The 20759-nt window shown below is 37.2% G+C and overlaps 1 protein-coding gene and 1 long non-coding RNA gene across 2 annotated transcripts in view; one reads left to right on the forward strand and one right to left on the reverse strand.

Moving 5' to 3' along the window:
• Positions 1–20759, forward strand: part of Zswim6 (zinc finger SWIM-type containing 6) — a 181295-nt gene that overhangs the window by 17553 nt on the left and 142983 nt on the right. The gene's annotated exons all lie outside the window — the stretch shown is intronic.
• On the reverse strand, positions 9276–10587 carry LOC125367706. Its single transcript, XR_007214131.1, has 2 exons — positions 10074–10587; positions 9276–9853 (listed from the first exon to the last, which is right to left on the reverse strand). It is a non-coding gene; the product is annotated as an uncharacterized LOC125367706 (long non-coding RNA).

The following is a 20759-nucleotide window of genomic DNA, read 5'->3' on the forward strand; positions in this document are numbered from 1 at the left end:
TAACTTAGTAAATGTCTTGACTGTCTGATTTAAACAATAACAAATAAAAATCTGCCTATGTTATATTGTTGCTGAAATGTTGAGCTTTCCTTTTTATGGCTAGGTTACGGGATGAGTAATTACTCTCTAGAGTGAATGGTTCAAAATGAAGTAACTGTATGCCTGTGGTGTGTGGTGACACCAGATATATTTAAGTCCTAAAGGTATATGATTATCTCAGTACACTTGGACATACACACAAAAGTGTACTTATGCCTATGGCAGAAGTTTTATGTGCCAAAGAAAACTTAGTTTCTGATAAAGGAAAAAAATCTATTCCTTCAGAGGGACTCAGAGATTGTTTGCTAGAGGCACCATTTTAGTTAGGGTAACATCTCTGGATTCTAGAATCATGCCAGTACTCTAGTTTTGAGCTGTTAAGAATAGTTTAGGAGCTGGGTTGGTGGCTCAAGCTGTAATCTAGCTACTTGGGATTCAGAGATCAGAGGATCAAGATTCAAGGCCAGCCCAGAGATAAATTAAGAGATTCCATCTCAACCAGTGACTGGGTGTAGTAGTATGTGTCGTATTATTCTAGGTATAGGGGAATGCATTGGGGTGTGCAGTGTCTACCTGTTATCCTCAGTGACACAGGGAAGCACAAATAAGAGGATTGCTGTCCAGGCTATCCAGAGTATAAAGAGATATCCTGCCTTGAGAATAACCAATACCAAAAGGAAGAGAGGGGCTGGATGTGGTGGCCCAAGTGGCAAAGCTGTTAGCAATCACAAAGTACTGAGTTCAATCCCCAGTACTGTCCTCCTCCCCCCTCCCCCCCCAAAAAAGTTTAGGGTTTTACTCAAAGCACCATGCTTATTGTTTTGATTGCTTCTTTTAAAAGGCAATACCTGTACTTAGCTTCATAGTCTACTTGGAAGTTTTTTTATATAAATTATCTGGTATCATTTTATACATCATGAGCAATGGTACTTTAAGCTGACATGTCTTTTCTATTTTAGTTCACAACTGAAGTAGTATTTTCATCACATTAAAAATGGGAACCTCTTCTCCTCTTCTCTTCCCTTCTCTTCTCTTCTCTTCTCTTCTCTTCTCTTCTCTTCTCTTCTCTTCTCTTTTTTGGTGCTGTTCCTGGGCTTGAACTCAGGGCCTGGGTACTCCACAAAGTTTTTGTGCTCTACCACTTGAGTCACAGTTCCACTTCTAACTTTTTTGGTGGTTAGTTGAAGATTTGAGTCTCCTGGACTTTCCTGCCTGGGCTGGCTTCCAACCAGATCTCAGCCTCCTGAGTAACTAGGATTGCAAGTGTGAGTCCCTGGCACCTGTCTTTATTTTGAAATCACAATTCTACTAGCCTTATTGGGAACTACTCTTTTGGCTGGTGTGAAGTGATGAGGTAACATCAGTTTCTCTTGCTAAAGGACCAAATAGTTAATCTTGGAGATCAGTTAGGGTTGTAGTTAGGACCTAGCTCCCTGTTCACAAGCCCAGGAGATGAGAATTCCTTAGCCTGGAGATCCATAGAGACCTATGGTGCCTGCTAAGTTTTCCCTTGGGCTAGAGAAAGGCAACTTGAGATGAGGCCTGGCTTTGGGACTTCAAGTAAAGTAGTAGTGATGGTAGCTTACTTACCTGTTTACAATGTGATCCTCTGGAGAGGATTCTTAAAAAAAAAATAACAGAACTAGGTGACAGGAGCCAAACATTGTCTTATAAAGTCTGAAGACAAATATTTAAAACTTTAAATTCTTAAAATTGCAATTGGCAAGTAATTATGAAAAAAGCACAAGAAGTTGTTATATTATGCTACGTATAAGCACATTTACTAAAGAGATACAAATATCTGTTTAATAGTAGTTTTACCATCTGATAGAGTAGTTACTATCCACATGTCATTATTGAGTAATTGACATGTGAATTGGGTGCTGGAAATACATATAATTCATGCACCAGAAAGTAAAAACTAAAGCAATATAAACATTACTGATGGTTGAAATGACAATATTTTGTGCTAAGGAAATGAAGTGTTAATAGTAATTCCACCTGTTTGTTTTTACTTTTTTAGAAATAAGACTACTGTAAAATTTAAAATTCTGTATGTGGTTCATGTAAAATGTTCAATTAATGGTAGTCTGTAGGCTTTTTTGGTTTCATAGTAAGGATTTTATTATGTATACAGTTCAGATATAATTTGCTTACATGTTTGTTTATAGATTTTTGCCAACATTAAACACCCTATAGTGATTTTTAAAACTTGGTTTGAAGATAATGATCGTTATAATTTTAGTTGCTGTTCAGATTACTTGAGACTTTTTTTTCCTTGGTGGTGCTAGGGCCTGCTAGGTAGGCATATTACTACTTAGGCCATGCCCCAGCCCTTTTTGCTTTAGTTAGTAGTACTTTGGAGGGAAGTGTAGTGTCTTTTTAGCTCAGGGCATCCTCTGACCAGGCTTTCTACCTGTGCTTTCTGTGTAGCTAGGATTACAGATGTGCGCCATTGCACCTGCTTTGTTGAGAATGAGGACCTTGCTACTTTTTTACCTTTGCTGGCTTTGAACTTTGACCCAATCTCCACTTCTCACCCCAGTAGTGGGAATTGCAGATGTGCCCTGCCACTAACCTAGTTCCCCCCTTCCCCAAGGGGGAGGGGTTGAACCCTGGGGCCTGGGCACTGTCCCTGAGCTTTTTTTTACTCAAGGCTAGCACTTTACAACTTGAACTACAGTTCTACTTCTGGCTTTTTGTTGTTGTTGTTTTGTTTTTTGGTAATTTACTGGACATATGAATCTCAAGGAGTTTCCTGGCTAGGCTGGCTTAGAACTGCCATCCTCAGATCTCAGCCTTCTGAGTTGCTAGGATTACAGGTGTGAGTTACCAGTGCTTGGCTTTTATTTTCAAAGCTTGTTCCTCATAAACATACCGGCTTCTTTAGAAGAAAGCTAATTAAAATTTTTTTTTCTTTTGGTATGAAGATACATAAGGGTTTCATTTGAGTTTGAAAGTGTTATATTTGTTTTGGGCTCTGTCCAGTTTGCAAAAGAAAAAAAAAAAAGCAGGACAGACTAATGTATGATGGCCAGTATACCTCTTTTTTTTTATTTTAATAAATTTTCGGTTGACCAAGGAAATCTCTTCAAGGGCTAGCCCTTGTGAATTTAGGAAAAAAATTACTTACACTTTTGAGAGGCCTTTTGCTTCCTTTTTACTTGAGGACATGCTTTACCCTTTCTCTTCCTAGTTACCAAGCTGCCCTGTTTTGTTAGTGCCATCCTGTGGTAGATAGATCACCTCAACTTATCTTTAGGCTCTTGCCATAAATATTCTTGTTTTTCTCAGTGTTTCCTTTCTTATATATTGTATAAATCTAAGCTCCATCATTTTGTGTGTCCTCTTTGAAACCAGTATTTAACTCCTTTTTGATTTTTCCATGTTCTTTTCTCTCCTTGGTTTGAATAGTTTTAAACTGGCTGGTAGAAGGGTAGTTATACTCAGGTTGTAACAGTGCAGTTTGTCGGAGTGTTTCCTTTTCTTTTCCTCTTTAATTTTCCTTCCCCTTTTCCTTTTTGTTTTCTCAAAAAAATTTGCTTTTGCTATGTAGCCCAGGCTGGTCTGGAAGGCAATATATTCCTGATTCCACCTGCCAATGCTGGGATTATAGGTGTTTACCACCAAACCCAGATTAACTTGAAAAATTTCAAACTAAAGAAGAAATAAGTCTAAAAATGTCCAAGCCCTTGAATAAGTTTTGAAGATCTTTTCAGAATCTCTGTTAAAATTTTTTCATTTTCTCATCCTTTTAATCTGTTTGTTCCCAGACACCAGCATTTAACTGATATTATTGAAATGGTATCATTTTAAACTACTTAGAAGAATGGAAGCCTAAGAAGATAACCAGTTTCACCTTCTGAGGAAGCACTGTGTTCTGAATTCCATTTGATTGTCTTTAGAATACAACCATGTGGCTAATAGTCTAAGATAAAATACAATATTTGTGATTGCATATAAACTCAGAATACATATTTCCTTTTATTTAAAAGCTCTACTATGTTTATATATATGTATGAACATGTCAAAATGAAACCCCCTTATACAACTCATTGATGCTAAAAAAGAAATCTATTCTCAAATGTGCACACAAAAGATGTATGCTTTCAATTATTAACTTTCTCTTGTATTTACCTGTCAAAAACAAAAAATAAGGCAGATGAGAATCTGGTATAGTTTCCATTTTACTAGTAAGTTCCTACAGTAGGGAATGCTGCCAGTAAAAACTTGGAAATGGCAAAGTAGTTCTTTGTTTTTTGAGTTGCCATGAAAGACAAGAGCTATTGTTTTGTGCTCAAGGTGCTGAGCTAGATGCTATAGAGAAGTGTTTTGTAGTCTCTCATTTCATAGCACACAGAAGATAATATTTTGTACAGAACACTGGAGCACGAGATTTCTACTGCAGATAAGCTATGAGAGGGCTGGTAGGTGGAGACAGCTGGCCTTGGGCGGGACTGGCAGCTCCAAGAGCTGAGATATTGCTATCTCGCAGCTGATATCTCGTACTGGGAAGCTGTGCTGTATGGAGAACATGTAAGAGGTAATGAATCCCCATCTCATTAGGCACTTAATACTTGGAACTTTGAACACATATGACAGTAGATTATAAGAAGGAAGTTTAGTGAAATGCTAGGAATAAATAGGAAGTGTTAGTTATGATTGAGGTAGAGGGCTCTAACAAAGACCGAGGAGAGGGATGGGGCACTGAAGGCATTGCATCTACAGTGTGTGAAGATATGAAGGCACCAAAGGGCAAATTGAGTATGAGGAATGCCAAGGATTTTTGGGGTGTGTGTGTGTAAACCAGAGGATGCCAGTAGAAAGTAGTATATTGAGAACTATTCAGTTGGCAGGGGTTAACTTCAAAAGACCTTTAAGTGACCGAGTGGGCTCATTGACTTTGGGCACTACTCTGACATCACCACACTTGAAAAAAAAGCAGACAAAGAAACTTCCCTTATTAATCATGATAAAATACAGTAGAACTTTCAAGCAGAGAAATCTTCTTGGAGTGAGGAAGACCTTGATCTGGATTAGATGAGGGAGATTTATACCTGGTGAAGGGAAGTGGGTGGACTTGTTCAAAGGGAATCTCTTGATTTTGCTTATTGATAATGAAGAAAAGTAACTCTTGATTTTGACAAAGGTAAAGGAATGGATAATGGGAACATTTTTAGAATTATTTTCTACAGAAGGAACAAGAAATTCCATTTTGGACATGTGAATTTTTTAAAGTGCAGAGCAACACCCTGTTTACAAAGGCTTTCTGGAGCTAGGCAGATACCTATTTTTATTTTATAATTCATTTTATTATACAAGCCTCCAGTAGGTATTGCTCATTAGTATTCAGTCACGAAAATGAAAGTAGCAAGTATTTAAAGCAGAGAAGAATTTAATGCTGAGAATTGGTTACAGTGCTGTTTGAGAAGACTAGAGGAATAAAAAGAAAAATAAGTTCTGGGAAGGCAGTGTAGGAGCAGCAAAAAAGTGAGCATACATGTTTATGTGAGCACTTGGATGCAACACACCAGGTGACTATTGTGAACAAAAAAAGAGGAGATGCAACTCAACCAGGTGTCAGGAAGCTGCTGCATGAACTGCATGTTCTACATGTTTGTGAGAGATCCTCACTGGACTGTTGCTTTGAAACCACTATGGGAGATGTTGGAGCCTACAGTTGTTTGTTCCTGCTGTTTCAGGTACCACTAGAAACAAGGAAACCAAAAGGCATGTTCTTTAGCTCACCTTGCAGTCTCCTGCCAGTGTTTTCTAAAGGACAGAACCCAACAAGGAAGACAGCTGCCAAGGAAGGGAATTTGAATATGTAATTGATAAGATTCCTAGTCTCTTGTAATATTACCTTACAGATAAATCTACTTTAAATAAAAAGCTTTATTCTTACTTACTTTACAGGTGTGGAAACAGAAACATAGAAGGTAAGTAATTAGGTCATACAGCTTTTACTTGGCAGAATTAGAACTTGAATTCAGTCTTATTTCAGAGTCTGTGCTTTGAGCTCCTAATCTTTGATCTTGGCTACACATCTGATTGCTTATTTCCCCTTTTGTATTGATGAGCACTTAGTGACTGTTAACATTGATTTTGCTAACTTAGCACTTTAAAAAATTTCTGATGCAGTCTTGTTTTTTTACCCCTGCATTATCTTCTCTGTCTTGAAGGTCATCACTAGTTTTATAGATAATACATGGAAGGTATTTCGGGGTTCTGTTTATTGTTATTTCCCTGGCTTATGATACCAGTATCCATTTCTATGGAATTCCATCTGTGGCCCCAGTGATGCTGGACTTCACTATGCTTTCCCTTTATATCACTGAAGCATCTTGATTTTCTACTTTCTCTTTCTTTTCTTTAAAGAATTGCTGTCTCTTGGATTCAAGTTGGACTTTTCTGTCTTATAAGCAGCTAATAAATATTCACTTCGTATTTAAATAAAGGCCAACAAAAACATCAAATGTGCATTCTTGTCTTTCTTTTGTGTGGTTGGTAAAGTCACTGAGGAATCAGTGTAGGGTTGCAATTTGAGCTCTATTTTGGGAAGGGGGAAAGGTGAATAGAGATCGAGGAGAGGGAATCACTGTAGAGTACCTATCATGTACCAGCATTGCTTCAATACTCCTGTGTGAGATTGGTAGTTATTTGGAACTTTATACATGTTCTATAGAATACTAGTTTCCTGAGTGGTAGTTGCTTCTTTTCTAAGTAAATATTGATGCAAGAAGTAATCCCACTCTAGGAGGTATCTATCCTGTTTTCTTAAGACTAAAAATACAAACATGCTAATTTGTAAGAGATTGTCAACTAAGGCAAAGACATTTAAAGTAGTCATGATGATAGATCTTACATGTTTCAAGAGATTCCCATTAGCCTCAAATGAGGCTACTGCCCAGAACATTAGAGGCTGTGGCTTTTATTGACAGGAGCTCAGGATAATAGGTTTGGAGCAACTCCAATGTAAACAAAGGGTAACCCTGCTACTCTATTATACATTTTGTTGAGAGCATTGCTTCCAGATTATTATAAGTATACCTATCCTTCCAGGAAATTTAGTGTGAGATTTGCAAGATGATTGTGAAAAATACATTTTAAAGACAAATTTCACTTTGATGTGCTTTGACTCCTTTAGAAAGCCAACAGACATCCCTGAAATGATTGACTATCCTCTGCTTCTCTTATGTATTATCTTCAACCATGGACATAGATGGTTAGGTAACTAACATCATGTTGATGTGTGGTACTGTCCATTAAGTATCAAACAAATATTCCTAGATTTGTATCAGTGGAGTCAGTAAATTTCCAAGTTTGCCCTCTGCCTCATAAATAGTCTCTAACACTATTAATTCACACCTGACTTTTTAAAAAGTATAAAATGGGAATGGGGACACATTTTCTTTTAGGCTTACTGTTTACTGGTTTTCCTTACAGTGGAGGAAACTTTGAGGGGGAACCTCAACTCCTTAATTGTCTTTTTACCTCTTCATTTGGGATTGGTGGTGCTTCCTACTCTTTGCTTTCAAAGTGTTAGTGTCTTTAGAGTTTGAGGTTATGCTCTTCTCTGCCAGAGTTTTCCTTTTTTGCTTCGCTATAACAAAATATTTGGGAGCATTATTAACCTATGAGGAGAAAAGTTTTATTTTAGTTCACAGATTTAGAGGGTCCAGTCCAAGGGATTAAGCAGATCTAATTGCTTTAGCCCTCTGGTCCTCAGAATCCTTACCTTATGGCCAGAAAGCAAAAGAGAAAAGGTTAATTTGGTTTTGTTTTGGCAGTTTCAGTTATGATTAATTTGCCCCCATGGCTTTAGGCCCTTTGGTAGGACAGAAATGCATGATAGAGCAAAGACAAAGAAGATGAGGAAGCGACCAAAGTCCCAAAATTCCCTTCAAGAGATTATTTTCATTAACTTTAAGTAGTTCTAGTAGGTCCTACCTCCTAAAGTTCTGCCATGGTCCCAGTAGTGCCACTGTAGGGGACCAGCCTTTAACACATGGATCTGTGGGGATGGCTCTAAGGCATAGAGGCCACCAAGAGATGATTACTTTGCAATTTTTATTACTAGTCTGATTGCTTGTCTTTTATTTCTACTTAGGTCTAATAGACAGTTTTAGATGATCTTCCTCCAAAGTAAGAAACTTCACAATGCAGTAAACACATTCATAACTAGAAAACAGAACAAAAATCCCATGTGATAAAACTTAATTCTTAGAACATGTCATATTTGCAGATATTCTCAGTAATATTCTTTTATTTCCATTAGAAAAATGGTTTGTGACTTACTGTATAAATTTTCCCCCTTTAGTGAATCACAACACTTTATTTGAAAAACATAGTTCTTAAACCACTAAAGTTGTTTTCTAGAACTTAGATTGTGGGAAACCTTACTTTTTTTTTTCCCCAAAGCATAAGAAGTAAGTATAAAGTGAAAGATTGGTTACATTATCATTTTATCTTGAAGCTGAAGTTTGTTGGATGATATCAGTTCTTACCTGTTGCCAATAGTAAATGGGTGATCTTTCTAAGAAAATTACACTTTTGTTTGTCCCCTTTGTTCAAAGACCTGGATAAATGGAATTAATAATAATTTTAAAGGGTTTCACAATTACACTTGTTCATATTTCCAGGTTTGAAATAGATGTTTTGTTCATATATTTCCCCCTTCTAAATGTTAGGATATTATGGTGCCACTTCTCCAAACAAAATGTGTATGCTGGATATATCACTAATTTATAGATACCTGGGGCAAGCTACTCTGGTTTCAATTTGTCTCTTTTCTCCTGGAGGTTTGGGATGAAAAACTTATATCTAGATTTCTCACATTTGCTTGTGCAAAATTGTTGGAATGAGGAAACTGCCTCCATTTGTAACTGTACTTTTTTCTCTGCCCACTCTACCAAGGACAGTGCTTATAGGGAAAATGGTTGATCAGAGCTCACTGATACCAGCAGATGGAAAAGGTTCAGTGCAGGCTGTTGACAGTAGTTTAAAAGGCCGTTTATGAATTACTACATCAGAATTGTTTCAGTGTTCTCACCAGTTCTAGAAAAATAATTATCTACTGATAGATGGAACCAGTTTTGATACATTATATAGAGAATATATAATATTCTGTATAATTTTTTGTAAGTATTTACCTTGCTACACTTTTGCTACACTTACAAACGGTTGTTTTCCTTTACGTTCTCAAAAACTTGTGTCTATTCTGTTGTTTTTTAAAAAATACCTAATACATTTAACAATGCTTCAGGAAATAGCTTTTACAGTGCTATAGAAATTTATAATTGGCACAGTGCCCAAGTGGTTAATTGACTCCTAGGGGGTGGGGAGCGAACCTAGATATTCAAGGATAGTCCTAAAAATACTCTTTTGGGCCAAAGCACAGTGTTTCAAGCCTGAAGTCCCAGCCTAGCAGGATTGTAAGCTTGAGGCCAACCTGGTATACATAATGAGCCCCTCCCTGTTTCAGAAAAAAATAAAGCAACCCCCTCTGCTATTAATATGAGAACTGCCAAGGTTTACGGTATACTTGAGGAAAGTTAAACCTGTTTAAATATTATTAGATAGCACTGACTTAATTAGCATTTTGGTATTGACTTTTGAGACTAGAACTTTCCTGTAATTTGTATAGTATTGCTTCTATTTCAGAGGATATAATAGCATATTGACAGATCTAGGTTAGAATGTGACTTAAGTTCAGAGTTGCTGTTGATGTATTTTATTTTTATTTTTTAGTATTAGGGTAATCTGTATCAGGGATCAGAATAGTTATGGCCTGTAGGCCAAACTGGCTTGCCACCTGTTTTTTTTTTTTTTTTTTTTGGCCAGTCCTGGGGCTTGAACTCAGGGCCTGAGCACTGTCCCTGGCTTCTTTTTGCTCAAGGCTAGCACTCTGCCACTTGAGCCACAGCGCCCCTTCTGGCCATATTCTGTATATGTGGTGCTGGGGAATTGAACCCAGGGCCTCATGTATACGAGGCAAACACTCTTGCCACTAGGCCATATCCCCAGCCCGCCACCTGTTTTTGTATAGCCTGAAAACTGAGAAATGCCTTCATAACATTTTTAGTTGTTAGAAATATTAAAATATTTTCATGTGAAAAATGAGTGAAGTTCAGAATTCTGAGCCCATAAATAAAGTTTTATTGGAACACACACATGCACATTAGTTTATGTCTTATGCTTTTAAGACTGCCATAACAAAATACTGAATGCTGAATGGCTTATGAGCAACAGAAATTCATTTCTCACAGTTTTGAAGATTGTAAAATCCCAAACATACTGGCAAATTTGAATTTGGAGTTTACTGAGAGCCCTCTTCCTTGTTCATAAATAGTGACTCCTTGTTTTATGTCTCTTGACACAGAACTTTATGGGTTCAATGGCATAAAATACTCTCAAGCCTTGTACAGAAAAGGTCTGCTGACCCCAGACCTTTATGATTTTTATTTTTTAATGTAACTCATACCATCAGTTGTATCAGTGAACTTCATTATTTCAAAAAATTCCAGCGAAGAGTAACAGATAATGGAAAGATAATAGATTGATGATAGAAATGGTATGGAAATTAAAAACAGGAACATTATTCCTGTTAAATAATTTATAGACTAGCTTCTCAGATAGAGAATAGGTGACTTGCTACATTTTGAAAAATGTTTAGGAATGGCATTCACAATGGCACAACACAAATATAGCCGTACTTGGTATATTTGCTGTAAGAGGGGTGGACATTCTAAGCTTTAGTCTCAGATTTGAATGTTTTCCTTCCATTTTGGAGGCATCTCAAGTGCATTTTGTATGTTCACCTCCGTTTCACCCTCCCTTGTGTGTTTTTACTTTAATCCAGTGAAGACTGTCTCATAGCGAACAGTGTGATTATGTTCTCTACTACCACTTAGTGGTTTCACTACTTAACTTTGTCTAATGGGCTCATCATTGAAGGATCTGAAATGGTGGAGTTGGTTCCCTTTGCTGATTTACTGCAGAGCAAGTGCAAATAGCATTGGATTGGATAGCAATCAGAAATATTTTGTCAAACTACCATATTTCGGCTGTAAGCTTGGCACTCATGCCTAAAATGATGTTATCAGTCGACTGCCTTAGTTCTTCTTCCATACACTGTCCCAGCCTTCAATCTTTTATTAAAACTGGATGTGGTAGTACATGCCTATAATCCCAGCATTAAGACTAGGAGTTGGAGGTCAACCTTAAGTAGAGAGCAAGTTCAAAGCCAGCCTGGGTTATAAAGTGATATCTTGCCCCCCAAAACCAAGCCAAACTCTAAACCAAAAATGCTTTTATTAGGTCTCTCTTCCTCTCCTTCTGTCCTTCCCTCTTTCCTTCCTTTATTCCAGTAATTCACCACTTGGGTCTTTAGCCCAGTTATTTTTTGAATGGGGTCTTTTGTTTATATGTCAACTGCCCTAGAACATAATCCTCCTATTTATGCTTCTCTAGTGGCTGTGATGGCAGGTGACTACCACCACTCCTAGATTTTTATTGGGTGAGATTTTGGTATTGCTGACTTTTTTTTTTTTTTTTTTTTTTTTTTGCCAGTGCTGGCCTTCAACTGCTATCCTCCCAGGTAGCTAGGATTATAGGTTTGAACCATCATACCTGATACTAGAGTTTACTTCTAAACTTCCATAATCCATAATGAGCCTGAGAAGACTGATTATACTTGCATGGATGATTTGAGTAATCCAATATACTAGCTCATAGCCACCTTCTTTTTGTCTTTCTTTATGTATATGATTTGCCAGAATTGCATCAGTGCTACATTTTAGTTGTACTCTAGCAAGGCCAGCTTTATCTATGGGTGTAAAATTTATGTTATACTCAACATTTCAAATCTCACAAAGAAGCTAGAAAACTCTGAAAAGCAAAACTTAAATGTTATGTTGTTCACACACTGAAGTTTTTCTCTCAACTGTCTCAGAACCTAGCCTTAGAAATTGGTTATAAAGTCTTGCTCTTTAGTTTTCTGGTTTACAGTATAAGCATAGAAAGAGAAGAAGGAGATGCAGATTAGTAGCTATAGTGCCACCATGACTACGTGATAGGTTGACAGAGGAAACTTAAAAAGAAAAAAAGAATAAAAATAGAAATGACTCAAGAACTTAGTATGAGCAGTTTGAGGCCATTTGGTGTGGGGCCAAAGACCTACATATGTCATTGTCCCCTGAAGAGTAACTTGCTGACTGTGACTATTAAGTCCTCAGTTTGTGGAAGTCACTGCTTTCTAAGCATTCTATTTTCTCCTGACATTTTCGTGATACAGAATACCCCACCCCTAGGCCCATATTTGGAGCTCATACTTGCTAGGCAAGTTTTCTGTTACAGTTATACTCCCACCCCTTTTCATTTTCTTTTTAGAAAACATCTCTCCAAAAGTTACCCAGCCAGGCTGGCTTCAAACTTGTGGTCCTTTTGCCTCAGCCTCCTGAGCTTGGGTTTAATGGCACACAAAACCACGATGTTTGAATTCTTTTTCTAAGTTATTTTTTGTGGTGTTGGCATCAGCCATAGGGCTTTGTGCATGCTAAACAAGTGCTCCACTGCTAAGCTACACCCCCCAAACCTGCATGATTTTACCTCATTTATTACTTACCTTTTGTTGTTGAGAAAAATGAGACACAGATTTTCTCTAGCTTTCCCAAGATTCCTTACTAAACTGTGCAGCTGGGATTTGAATCAAGTAAGTCAGAGTTTAGAGTCCTTGATTTTTCTAGGTCTCAAACTCTCTAGAGAACAGGCAGAACACAGAGACCATACAGAATAATGGTTAGACTTTGTGATTTCTTTTTTTTTTTTTTTTTTTTTTTGCCAGTCCTGGGCCTTGGACTCAGGGCCTGAGCACTGTCCCTGGCTTCTTCCCGCTCAAGGCTAGCACTCTGCCACTTGAGCCACAGCGCCGCTTCTGGCCATTTTCTGTATATGTGGTGCTGGGGAATCGAACCTAGGGCCTCGTGTATCCGAGGCTGGCACTCTTGCCGCTAGGCTATATCCCCAGCCCAGACTTTGTGATTTCTGATCCCAGTTTTGTTACCTTTGTGTTAAATGTTTAGTGACTCTTTGTACATTTATGGGATGAATTTTAAACTTGTTTGTTCCAGTATCACAGGATTATTGCAAGGATTCAGTTAGATTTAATCAGTAGCATTGTGCCCAATACATGGTAAGAACTCAAAACATGTTAGCTACTATATTTTATGTAAAGTATAATTATGAGTAATTTATAGTAGACACACCAGTATAATTTTCTGCATTAAGGAAGATACCTAATAAATTGTTGAAAAATGTACTCCGTTGAAATATTTTAAGAGTGTTAAAAAGGGGCAAGCTATCATTTATTAGAATCAATTATGTAATTGTCACTGTCATTTTAGGCAATTGAAACGAGTCTACAGTAGAAAAGGAGAGGGAAGGACCTCTGAGAAATCTGCCTTCATTTTTCTTTTATAATGTTCGCCACTCAACTTTTAAAATCATCGTATTTCTTTAAAAAATGTCCAGTCTTTCACTTAACGGGTTTTTACCATTTTTGATGATCAGTTTCTTTTTTGGGTAGAAAAGTCCAGTGTTTCAGTAGATGAAACAACTGAACTACTACTGATAGTTATCTTGTAACTTTATGTAACTGAAAGTTACAAGTTCCATGAAAACAAGTTGGAACATACATGCATACAATTGTAAGTTCACTTGGGACTTAGAAGTTATCTCATAAATTATTTAATTCTAAATGTAAGTGGAAAGCCCCGGAGTTTTGAGTTTAAAACTGGGATGTTAAGCCCCTCTTGATAACTATTATTTTTAGTTTTGGGAACTAATCTAAAAGAACATCCAACTTCCATTTCTTAGAATTTGCAAACACCTTATAAAATGCTTTACTTTTTTTGGTGCCATTTCTGAGGCTTGGACTCAGGGTCTGGGCACTTTCCCTGAGCTCTTTTGGTCAAGGCTAGTGCCTTCCCACTTTAGCCACAGTTCCATTTACAGCTTTTTATAGATAATTGGAAATGAGTCTCATGGAATTTTCCTGCCCTGGCTACTTTTGAACCACAGTCCTTAGATCTCAGCACCTTGAGTAGCTAGGATTACGACATGAGCCACCAGTGCCTGGATCCCACCTCCATTTTTTAAAGCTGTTTTGAACTAACAAGTAAACAAACTACATTATGAAATATTTACAAGGTAATAGGTAAATTATTTTTATAACATTATTTTAATCAAGATGTATTTTACATCAATCAGTACTTTTTTTGGGGAAGTATTGAAGCTTGAACTCATTGTGTAATAAGAAGGTATTTTCACCAATCTGTACTCCCTCCTCCCTCCCTCCCCCCCCCTTTGGGGTTTGAACTCATAGGCTTTACCTTGTACCTTGTACTTGCTAGGCAAACTTTGCCATTTGTGTTATATCCCCAGCAATTTTTATGTTAGTCCTTTGAGTTATGTCCCCAGCCATTTTTATGTTAGTTTTTTTTTTTGAACTAGGTCTTACTTTTTTCTTCTGGCCATATTTTCTGTTTATACATCCTTTGTACCTGGGATGACAGACATACCTTACCACATCTAACTAATAGGTTAGAATGGGAGTCTCCATATCTTTTTCTCTGGGCTAAGGTGGTGTGCAACTGTGATCTTCTCCATCTCTGTCTCCTGAATAGCTGGAATTACAGATATTTGCCACCATGCTTGGTTATTTTTATAGCCATCTGTTTCTAGCCTGACACAAAAAGTATTTTTCTTGTGTTACACATTTTATCATTATTGTTCACACTATGTAATAAGTGAATTTACATTATTTGTCTATTGTCTTATTTTATGTCTTACTTGTTTCTGAGTTTTTCCTTTTCATATTGCTCAGATGAACATTATTGTGTTTGTTCCATAAGTACCCCATTTCACTCTCCCCTCATTTCAGTGTTTTCTCCTTAGTATAGAATTCTAGAGAAGGAAATGGGAGCCAAAGGAATGTTTTTATGGTGCTTTATGTCTGTTTCCCAGTTGTGTCCCAATTTCATATACGTATTACCTATACCTGATAATGACAGGGATTTGTATTTTCCCCACATTAATAGGATAAAATCATTTCCTTTGGAGGTATGAGAGTTTGAACTACAAACCTTGTGCTTTAACATTGAATCACTTTTGGATTAGTTGTTTTTGCAATGGCATCTCAGTTTCTGCCCAGGTGCTGCGTGGACCTTGGTCGTCTTACTGTTTGCTTCCCCCCATAGCTAAGATGGCAGGTATGGAGCATGGGCCCAGATTCTATGGAGATAGTCTCTCACGCTATTTTTTACTTAGGTGGCTTCCAACTTAGACTTTAACCTCCTAAGTCAGCAAAAGACACTATGAAAATTTAGAGTTACTTAAGAAGTAAATATTTCTTACATATATGTTTGTTTGTCCAATTTCCTATTAAATGGATGACTTTTCTATCCTCTTCATAGTTGGTAGAGTTGTGGAGGGTCACAGTGGTAGAGAGCATGAACCTGAGGATATGTACCAGTAACAATGTGCACTTCTGCCTTCAGGAGTGTGGAGTGTGGGCAGGTGCTGTCACCATGCTGAGATGTTAGCAGCTTTTTTCCCAAGGATGTTTGGAAGACTTTTAAGATTTCATTTTTTTGTTATAATTCCTTTTCTAAATTTAGAACAATTTCTCCAACTTTCCTAAAGTTTATGACTCATTCCAATTATTCTTCTAGTTTAGGGAATTCTCTTGTCTCCTTAGGCTAAGCAGATTTTATATTTTCAAAATCCTTTAAAATTGGTATAGCCATCTGTGCTGCATATTATGATAAAGACAATCTTCAGGAGTAGAATTTCTCACTTTTGAAGCCTTAAAGTCAGCTATGGGTTTCTTGGACAACTAAATGTTTAGAGTTTCATTGGGTAATATTTAAATAGTTAATGCCTTGAGCCAGATTGCTTTTATTTTTAGAGAAAAGCAGTTCAGGATTAATTAGGAACATTAATAGTTTGCATGGTAACTTGTTAGATTTGGGGAGTATTGTAAACAGTTTTATTTGTTGAGAAACAGTTAGGTTTTTATCTTTGAAGTTTTTTTTCTTCCAAAGATGAGTTTTAAGTAGGAATTTGTACCTCAGGACCACATAGTGTAGTGTGCAGTGTTCAGGGAGCAGTTAGAGCAATTGTTAAATCCTTTGCCTTAAGACATTAGGTGCACTATATAGGGTCCTTAGGGATGTAAATAAAGCATCCATGTAGTCTTTTTTTTTTTTCAAGAAACTGTAAAACCTTTAATCTGTGGACAAATCATAGGAAGTTTCTTGGTCACACACACAGATTATTCTTACCTCACAATTTACAGAGCAGTGATTGATCATTAGGCGCATGAACTTTAAAATTCCATTTCCCATTTGATATGAATATTCTAATTTAATTTAAGTGTAAAATCGCCTTGTGAACTGCTTTATGTCTGTTTTATGTTGATTTATTATCTTTCAGTGTGAATAAAATTGTATTGAAAATGGCTGAGATTTCTTATTACCACCATAAGATAATCCACAGAATTGAGCAGCATTCATATATTTCATGTGTGAGGGCATTATTGAAAAGAAACAATTTTTTCCTTTCTACTGCTTTGCATAAATGATGGGATCATGAAATCTCTTAGGGTCTTAAAATAAAAGGCTCCCTTTTGGGCTGAGGATGTAACTCCTTAGTTCAGAACCCTTAGCTCAGTTCTCGGCAATGCAAAAAAACCAAACCAAATGAAACCAAAAACAACAAAATACTCTTTTGATCCTGAGCCTTTCCATTCCATTTTGCCCCCTCAGTTCCTGTTTGTTTGTGCGTTTAAATTACTGGAGTCATCAGACTCAAGGGTTATTATTAAACCCTACTTCACTCCTTAGTCCCTTCTCCATTCTGGTCTGTGCCCATCACACTACTGAACCAGCTGAAAGTGCCAGTGTTGCTAAATGTAATGGGTTCACAACAGTTTTTCCTTGAATTTTATAAATTCAGTCTTGTTTTTTTCTTGGTTGTTTTTTTTTGTGGCAAAACCAGTTGTCTTCATGAGCCTACTCTCTTCTACATACTTTTCTGGATCATTTTCCTATTTTTTAATTTACTCTCAAATTACTATGTAAAACATTTACTTTTCTTGAGCTCCAGATTATGCAGTACAGTTGGTTAACTGTATATCTTTTCATTACAATCTTCCTTCTGAACTTGCCTTTCTTCCTTGTTCTCTAGTTATGTAAAGGGCGCCACTAACTACTGAATTAGACAAGACAGGAAATTACCAATGTCTTGTCATTTCTGTCTTCTCAGTGTCTGTAAAATGAATCTTCTCCCTGTCATCACTATTGCCACACCCTAACTCCATCATGGCTGCTGTGTTGCAGTAACTTTCTATATCTACCTTTATTTTGTTTTTAGTCAGTCATGGGGCTTGAACTCAGAGGCAGGGTGCTGTCCTTGAGCTCTTTTTACCCAAGGCTAATGCCCTACTACTTTGAGCTACAGTTCCACTTCTGGTTTTCTGGTGGTTAATTGGAGATAAGAGTCTCATGGACTTTTTTTTGGTCCAGTCTGGCTTTGAACTGTGATCCTCAGATATCAGTTTCCTGATTAGCTAGGGTTATAGGCATGAGTCACCAGCACCAGGCTACATCTACTTTTATCATCTTGCAACTAAGCTGTCTCTTAACTGTAATGCAGTCATCTTTTAAAAACATTTATGATCACTTTCCACTTTCCCTATTTGAGATCTCTTGTTGATTTTTCAGGGGTTTCTCTTTCTTTCTTTCTTTCTTTCTTTTTTCCTCCCTCCCTCCCTCCTTCCCTCTCCTTTCTTTTCTTTTCTCTCTCTCTCTCTTTCTTTCTTTCTTTTTTTTTTTTTTTTTGGTGCCAGTACTGTGGTTTGAACTCGGAGCCTTGCACTCCTACTTGGCTTTTTCACTCAAGGGTAGTGTTCAAAGGCTCTCCACTTCTTTCTCTTTTTTGGGTAATTGGAAGTAAGAGTGTCTGGGATTTGTTTGCTTAGGCTAGTGTTGAGCCAGGATCCTCATATTTCAGCCTGTTGACCAATATAAGGATTATAGACATGAACCACTGGTGCCTGGCAATTTTTCATTATTCTTAATACCAAACTAAAATTTTTACTGTTGCCTATAGAGGTTTTATGATCTGACCTTGCCCTATTACTTTGGTCTCCTATCTTGCTTTTACCTTTCAATAGAGAATATGATGCTGTTTTGATATGTATGATTTTTTTCTTCATTTCCTATGTTTATGCCCTATTCTAGCCAGTCTTCAACCTTGCTTTTCTCCCACCCAGTAAAGGGACTTGGACTCATTGCCTTGTACTCTTGCCCTGCTTTCTTGCTCAGAGCTGGTGCTGTACCACTTGAGAAATACCTCTATTCTGACTTTTTGATGGTCAATTGGAGATAGCTTTTTGGATTTTTCTGCCTATGTTGGGCTTGAACTGTGATCTTTCAGGTCTCAGTCTCCCGAGTAGTTAGATTACAGGTAAGAGCCATTAGCAGCCAGCTGCTGCTTTTGCAGATTATTTTGGAGATAGACACTATGTACGTTTCTGTCTAGCATGTCCTTGATCCTCCAGATCTCAGCTTTCTTAGGAGCTCACAAGGGTGAGCCAGTGGTGCTGGCTGATAGTTATGATTTTAATGTTACAAGTATAGACTGGAGAGAAAAAGAATGTTTTTGTTTAATAAACCTGATTATCCATTAGGAAGAATGATACTGTATGGTGTGCAAAGAAATGGAAAGACCTGGAAAAGGTTATGTTAGTAAGTCTAGACCAGAGAAATAAGGATGCATTTTACCCATGTATGTGGAAGCTGGATTTAGTTTATAAACGTTTAAGTAAATCTGTTGTGTGGTTTGCAAGTGTATTATAAGTATGTTAACTAGAATATGGTAGATTCAAAGGAGAACTCAAATACTGTAATTCCTTAGAAAGGCAAAGTAAAAGTTCACCAAAATAAAACACCAGGAAGCAGATAATCTGAAGAGGTGGGGTGGAGTCAAGGGGAAAAGAGTAGACAAATAAATAGAAGTGGGGGAGAATGCAGTCAAGAATCCAGTGTATTACAGAATTAAAAGAGTGAGAGAAGGGATAGATAGGGGATAGATGGGTGAGAAGGTTTAAAGGGGTTACATTGATCAATATATATTGTATTTATAAAAATTGTTTTGGCAACTCCTTTGTTAAAACAATAAAAAAAACTACTTTAAAAAATCTATTCAGGGCTGGGGATATGGCCTAGTGGCAAGAGTGCTTGCCTCGTATACTTGAAGCCCTGGGTTTGATTCCCCAGCACCACATATACAGAAAATGGGCAGCAGTGGCGCTATGACTCAAGTGGCAGAGTGCTAGCCTTGAGCAAAAAGAAGCCAGGGACAGTGCTCAGGCCCTGAGTCCAAGACCAGGACTGGCAAAAAAAAAAATCTATTCATTTATTTACTTTTTACCAGTCCTGGGACTTGAACTCAGGGTCTGAGCACTGTCCCTGGATTCTTTTTGCTCAAGGCTAGCACTCTACTACTTGAGTCACAGTACCACTTCCGCTTTTGCTGGGTATGTGGTGCTGAAGAATCGAACCCAGGGCTTCATGTATATGAGGCAAGCACTCTACCACTAGGCCATATTCCCAGCCCTAGAAAAACTACTTATAACATTATTATTCCTTGGGCTGAAGGTAAAGTGATTGCCTAGCATGTATGAAACTCAGGGTTTGATCCCAAGCACTTTTAAAAAGTTCGTTATTCTCTGGTTTGTAGATAGTTTGTGCATATGTGTGAATGTGTTAATGTCCATCAAAATGTAAACTAAACCATAAACATAAAAAATTGATTCTCTTTATTTTTTGCTCTTATCCATCATACCTTTTGCTTCCATTTACATGGTGAGAGATAATTTGTTAATAATTCCATAGGAACAGTAGAATATGACTTTTCAATTTGGAGTGTCTTTTGAATGGAAAGGTAGAAAGCAGTTTACAAAATAAACCATTACTAAAGGAGAATTAAAGTTTAGAAGAAGAGCTTAGAACCTGTGGCTCATCGATACAGTTTCTTTTCTGTTTTCTTAAGAACAGTTGTTTCCTATTTAATTTGTGGATAACGCAAGGAAAATCCTATTTTTATAGTATTTTTGATACTTGTACCTTTTTCTTATTGCCCTTCAGGCTGAAGAAGGAATTACTACATTAGTGATGTACTAATATGAAGGCTAGATTTTTCTAGTTAAGGCACAAATCACAGCATTCGCAGTTTGGTGTGCCAAAATTGCCTTGCATAAGATTATTATTAAAGTATATTGGCTGGCCATAATATGGGATACTATTATTCAGACAGTTTTATATGTATGTACAATATCCATAAATATACACACACATAGTGTACTTTGCTCCTCTTCACTTTGAATATTCTCTCTTCTCCCTTCTACTGATCTTTTACTGTCTGCTTAAATCATGTCCTATTATTATTGTTAATTCAGCTACTATAATTTTAGACCAGATTCAGCAAGTAAGTGAAGACATGCTAAAAGTGGACCTACCTTATGAGCTTGCCTTACTACTTTTGGGCATATATCTGAAGGAGTATAAATCAGTAAACAAGAGACACCACATATCTCTGTTTATTGCAGTGGTGTTCTCAGTAGGCAAACTATGGGATCAGCGAGGAACCCCCAAACT

The sequence above is a fragment of the Perognathus longimembris genome, chromosome 19, assembly GCF_023159225.1.
Source record: "Perognathus longimembris pacificus isolate PPM17 chromosome 19, ASM2315922v1, whole genome shotgun sequence".
In the NCBI taxonomy this organism is placed as follows: Eukaryota; Metazoa; Chordata; class Mammalia; order Rodentia; family Heteromyidae; genus Perognathus; species Perognathus longimembris.